At 47.0% G+C, this 5,773-nt stretch overlaps 1 non-coding gene across 1 annotated transcript; it reads right to left on the bottom strand.

Moving 5' to 3' along the window:
- Window positions 1-2,974: 2,974 nt before the first annotated feature.
- TRNAE-CUC (transfer RNA glutamic acid (anticodon CUC)) lies at window positions 2,975-3,047 on the bottom strand. The gene has a single exon. It is a non-coding gene; the product is annotated as a tRNA-Glu (tRNA).
- Between the last annotated feature and the right edge of the window lie 2,726 nt (window positions 3,048-5,773).

The raw sequence follows: 5,773 nt of genomic DNA on the forward strand, positions 1-5,773 counted from the left end.
GCCTAGGCCTCTGCCCCATTTCCTCCTTCCCGATATGATGACAACAGCAAGGTGTTAATAACAGCAGCCACCTCCAGGGAGCCCGTTCCACGTGCTCAGTGATTCACAGGCATCGTCTCATTTCACCTTCAGATGAGGGCTGAGCAGTAGAGGTTACACTTGTGGACACCATGGCTAAGGTTAAACCATCGGTCAGAATCACACAGCCCCAAAGTGGCAGAGCCGGGGTTAAGTCCAGGCCACTGACTTGAAAACCCTGGCTCTTCCCGTGCCACTCCCTGGAGGTCCCCCAGGACATCACATGTTCTTGCTTCAGCAGCTACAAGTGGAACAAGGCCGCCACCCTCACGCCCACCCCACACCCGCAATTCCCAGATGTCCCTCCCCTCACCACCCACAGCTCACGACTCGGCAAAAAAAATCAGACCTGGCAACTTGACCTGCTGCTCTGGAAAGGCTGTGGTCCTTCACTCTGGGGTCCCGGCTCCAGCGAGCTGGGAAAGAGCCCCTGTGACACCCAGACGGGCAGGGCAGCCCCCTGGCAACAGTAGTTGGGCACATGGTGAGGGAGCTGACTCTCACCACCTGCAGTGCTGGAGGAAGCCTGCGGACTCGGGAATTGGGGGCGGGAGGGGGACTTGGGAAGGAGGGGGACATGAAGCAAGGCCTACGAGGAGGCCTGTCCTCTGATTCGGAGCTGAGATTTGGCGTCTCGGGGTCACCAGGAATTCCTCCACACCCTGCGGAGGGGCCGGCTCCTGAATGGAGGAATTCTCCTCCGACGTGAGGGAAGGGGTCAGCGCCTCCACAGCCCGGGTGGGTTGCGTTGACAAACCGTGTCTGGGCCATGAAGCTTCCTGCAGAGCCAGGCCTAGATCCTCTCTGAGAGCACTGGTGACCGAGGCCACATCCCTGCTGCTGCAGCTGTGTGCCGTGTTCCCATCCCCGTGCTGGGGAAGAGAGGAAGGGCAGGTTGCCGTGACAGTCTTGGTTCACTGCATGAGTGATTTTGTTGGCCTGATAAATGGGTAGTCATGGAAACCGTGGAAGGCTTGCTCTGGAAGGGCCCTGCTAGCCTCGTGCTGCCATCCATGTCCTATGTAACACAACTTCCAGAATTCTTCCACCTGTAGGTATAGACCATTAATGCATCCCAAAATCAATTTCATGGGTCACAACCAGAATTTTTTTAAAAAAGAAATGGACTAGAATTGAATACAAGGGAAAATATCCGAATGCCTTGCACATGTTGAGTCAGTTATTCTCTGGGGGCGTTTTTGTTTCAGTTCTAAACATTTATGAGTATAGCGAGTCACAGTATAAAATAGATTCTTGTTGTAGCTGTGGTCCAAAATGCTTGTCAACTGCTGCTAACCCGAGTCTCATCTTGACAGGAGGGAAAAGCTTGTTTTTTTGTTTCAGAGGAGAAAATCATTTCTAGTAGTCACAAACTGGACACAACCGAAATAGTCATCAAAGGTAGAAGAGATACATAAATTGTGGCATAATTATGTAACGGGAATATTATGTATACAGCAAAGAAAGTGAATGAATTATAGCTATGAACAATAACATGGATGACATATTAACATGTTGAACATAAGAAGGGAAATGAAAAAGTACACAATTTATGATTCAGCTTATATAAAATTTTAAAAAGGCGAAGTTAAACTCTGTGGTTTACGGATACGTCCATAGATGGTAAAATTATACAAGAAAGTGATCATGACATAACATCAGGCAAATGCTTACCCCAGGAGCAAAAAGGGGTTGGCGATGATCAGGAAGGGCCACCGGGTGGGGGAAGCCAGAGGACTGGCCATGTTGTTTCTTTGCCCTGCTGGTGCTTACATGGAAATGCACTTTAACAGTATTAGTTAAATTATATGTTTATGTTATAGGCATTTCTAGGTAGTCATCTTTCACAGTTTAAAAAAAGATTGTAAAAGTTCAGTGATCAGATTTTTACCTTTCGATCTACATTTTTATTAGTTGCTAGTTTTATGACTTGCTGGAAAACACCTTGTCAGTGAAACATTCACAGAAGTAGTTATAAATTATGTCAGGGCCTGCTAGTTCTAGACCAGCACCGGACAATAGAGATCTCAGTGATAATGAAAGTGTTGTACTTCTGTGCCGTCCAGTGCGGCATCTACTAGCCACGTGTGGCTGTTGAGCACCTGAGATACAGCTAGTGTAACTGAGAAATTAGATTTCATATTTTATTTAAATTTAATTATTTAAATCTAAAAAGCCACATGTGGCTAGTAGCTACCATATTGGACAGTACTGGTCTAGACCCACTTGCTGGGTGGAATCAAACATAGTAATGCTTTGTTTTCAGATCAACCAAAATTTGAATCCTACCTCTGTTACTACCACCATGAGAATTTAGGTGGAATACTTGGTTTTTCTAATCCTCACCGCACTCACCTGTAGAATGGGGATAAGAAGAGAGACTTCTTAATCTTAATATGAGGACTGTAGTAAATTAATGAATACAGACTACCTATCACAGACCCTGCCAGTGGTTGATGTCAAGAAATGTTGGTTTCCTTCCTATACCTGTGTGGCCATCTTGAAATTGTGTGACCTCCAAATAAGGACTGGACGAGAGAATTCAGATGATTTAGTGCAGGCTACAGCACATCTTTATCATCAGTTGCAAGGCTCTATCCTCAGGGCAGCAGCACCATCACTGCAGCTCTTTAGCAGAGCTTCTCCCAGAGCTCAAACTCCAAAGAAACATTTATGTCCATGTTTCCAAGAAGAGACACATCCAAACACCAGCTCAGCCCTTAGATATAGAAAAAGACCACCTACCCACATCAGTTTTGTTTGTTTGTTTTTTCTTGTTTTGTTTCTTAGATTCAAGAAGTTTATACATTTTATCTTTAGGGGGGAGGATGCATTATTTATTTCTCCTCTCAGTGAGTAATTTTTTTTCTACACCGTGCAGCTTGCAGAATGTTAGTTCCCTGACCAGGGATTGAACCCGGGCCCTCGGCAGTGAGAGTGCAGAGTCCTAACCACTGAACCACCAGGGAATTCCCTGAAGTATAGTTGATTTACAATGGTGTGTTAGTTTCTGGTATACAGCAAAGTGATTCAGATATTGTGTGTGTGTATATATATATATATATACACACATACATATTCTTTTTCATGTTATTTTCCATTATGTTTTATTACAGGATATTGAATATAGTTCCCTGTGCTATACAGTAGGACCTTGTTGTTTATTTCATACATAGTAGTTTGTATCTGCTAATCCCAAACTCCTAATTTATCCCTCCCCCGCCCCCTTTCCCCTTTGGTAACCATAACTTCGTTTTCCATGTCTGTGAGTCTGTTTCTGTTTTGTAGATAAGTTCATTTGTGTCATAATTTAGATTCCACATATAAGTGATATCATACGGTATTTGTCTTTCTCTTCCTGACTTACTTCACTTAGTATGATAATCTCTAGTTGCATCCATGTTGCAACAGATGGCATTATTTTGTTCCTTTTTTATGGCTGAGTAGTATTCCATTGTATATCTGTACCACATCTTCTTAATCTGTTCATCTGTTGATGGACATTTAGGTTGCTTCCATGTCTTGGCTATTGTCACTAGTGCTTCTATGAACATAGGGGTGCATGTATCTTTTTGAATTAGAGTTTCGTCTGGGTATATGCCCAGGAGTGGGATTCTGGGTCATAGAGGCCAGATATTTTTTATCAGCTGCCCCACCTCAGTTGCTGCAGTTTACTTTAAAATGTTCTCATGGTCCAAGTTGATTGCACATTTCTGTGTGAGCCAAGAATGTGAGGCAAGTCTTTGAAAGGGTAGCACAACCGGTCTAAGATTACACCATAGACATGCTATCTCCAAAACAACAGAAGTCAGGATCCCCCTTCACTCTTGACCAGTCTGACCGCACCTAGAACATTTTCCTCTTGTTTGGATCACATTTTAAGAGGGAGGTAGAACTCAGGCATCATGCAGCCACTGTGTCGAGCACTGTGCTGTGTGCATTGTTACCAGTCATCTTCCCACCAATCCAGTGAGATAGGTATTAATACCTCTCTTCCGTTATACAGATAAGGAAATGGAGACTACGAGAGGTTAAGCAGATCGCCTAGGGTCATTTATCTGGTAAGTAGAGGGTCAGGATTTAAACAAATTCTATGTAATTTCATTAAACCCCTTTGCAACGAGAGGAGGGCCTTCCTTCTGGGGACTCCAGTGGATCCAGAAGCCTGCCTCACTCTTGCTTTGCCTTCTCATTCAGAAATCTTCCCCCTCCATTTCAGCCACCCACCCCCAAGGCCACACTGTGGACCCCGTCATCTCTCAGAAGTGCATCATGTGTAAATCTCCATCACAGACATGCCCCCTTGGAACACCACCTCCTCTCTCTCTCTCATTCATTCACGCCCAAGATAACTGTCCTCATCAAGGCCTTTGCTTCAACCTCATCAAGACCTTTGGTTTCTTCTTGACCCTTTGGTTCTGCTTCCCTTCATGGTGTTACGCCCGTCGTAGACTCCACCATCTGTCACTTCCGCCATTCTCTTGCAGGTGTCCTGAACCCCCTCACACACTGTCTTCCTGTGCCCTCTGCCAGCAGAATCCAAGCCCAGTCACCTTCACTGCCTTCTTCCTCTGCACCTGCACACGGTTGCTAAGGAGAGCAAGGACAGCTACCCGCAGAGTCAGACCACTGTCGACTTATGATCTCAGACTTTTAACTGGGTTCTCGGGTCTCTGGAAGTCATTTCAGCTTCTGCAGTCAAGCCCCACTTCAGAACAGCAGGTACAGAACATGGAAACTTTCTTCGTTGTCCTGAAACATCCACCTACAGCTTCATTTTCAACAGAAGACCTTTTCTGCTCTTTCATGAAGAAAATGGAAACCACAAAGAGGAAGTCCCTCAGCCTCCTGCCACCACTTTGCAGACCTCCTGCATCTGGGCTCTCTGTCCCTCCTTCTGCAAGACAAGGGCCCCCCTCCCGTCTAGGGCTGCTCCCATTTCCCTCCTGCCATGTGCCCAGGAGCCTGGCTCTCTCTAAGAGCCCCCGTGTTGAGCTTCTGCCTTTGTCCTGGCTCCTTCTCCACAACACTTACCAGCTCTTAGTTAAAAGCAAAATGAAACCAGGTCCACGTGGTGTCCACATGTCCTCTCGATTCCAGCCACGCTCTCTCTTCCTGGTCACAGGCAGCATTTTGAGGTGACTCCACTCCTCGCGCCAACCCGTTATCATCTAGCTCCCCTCCTTGCTGTCCACTGAGACCTGTCAGTGCGGTCACCCAGCGCTTCCTCGTGGCCGAATCCAGGTCACGTATTAGTGTGCGTCACCCTCACACTCTTGGCATCAGAGGCCTGGTGCCTAGGCCTCCAGGGCTGCTGAGCCCCATAGTTGCAGGTGTGGCCTCTCTTCTCTGCCTGCCTTTCCTCGTCTCCATTTCAGTCTCCTCCTCTCCTGCTCTCCTTCGAACCAAGGTCTCCAGGAAGCATCTGCCACGGGGCCTCCACTTTCTTACTGCTGCCCTCTCCCGTGACCTTTTGTAACTTTCTACTTTAACGTCTCCTGATGACGCCCACCCCTCTGTCTCCAGCCCGACCGGGGTCAGGAGCTCCGCACTGTGCATCCAGCTCACCAGCCAACACCTCCCCTCGGACATCTCGTCTCCCCTGCCCCACCCGCCTAAACTCAGGCCTGTGCAAAACTGGATTCCCTACCTTCTCCACACAATGGTGGTTCTTCCTGGCACTTTTCTCCAGGGG

Source organism: Hippopotamus amphibius, chromosome X, assembly GCF_030028045.1.
Source record: "Hippopotamus amphibius kiboko isolate mHipAmp2 chromosome X, mHipAmp2.hap2, whole genome shotgun sequence".
Classification (NCBI taxonomy): domain Eukaryota; kingdom Metazoa; phylum Chordata; class Mammalia; order Artiodactyla; family Hippopotamidae; genus Hippopotamus; species Hippopotamus amphibius.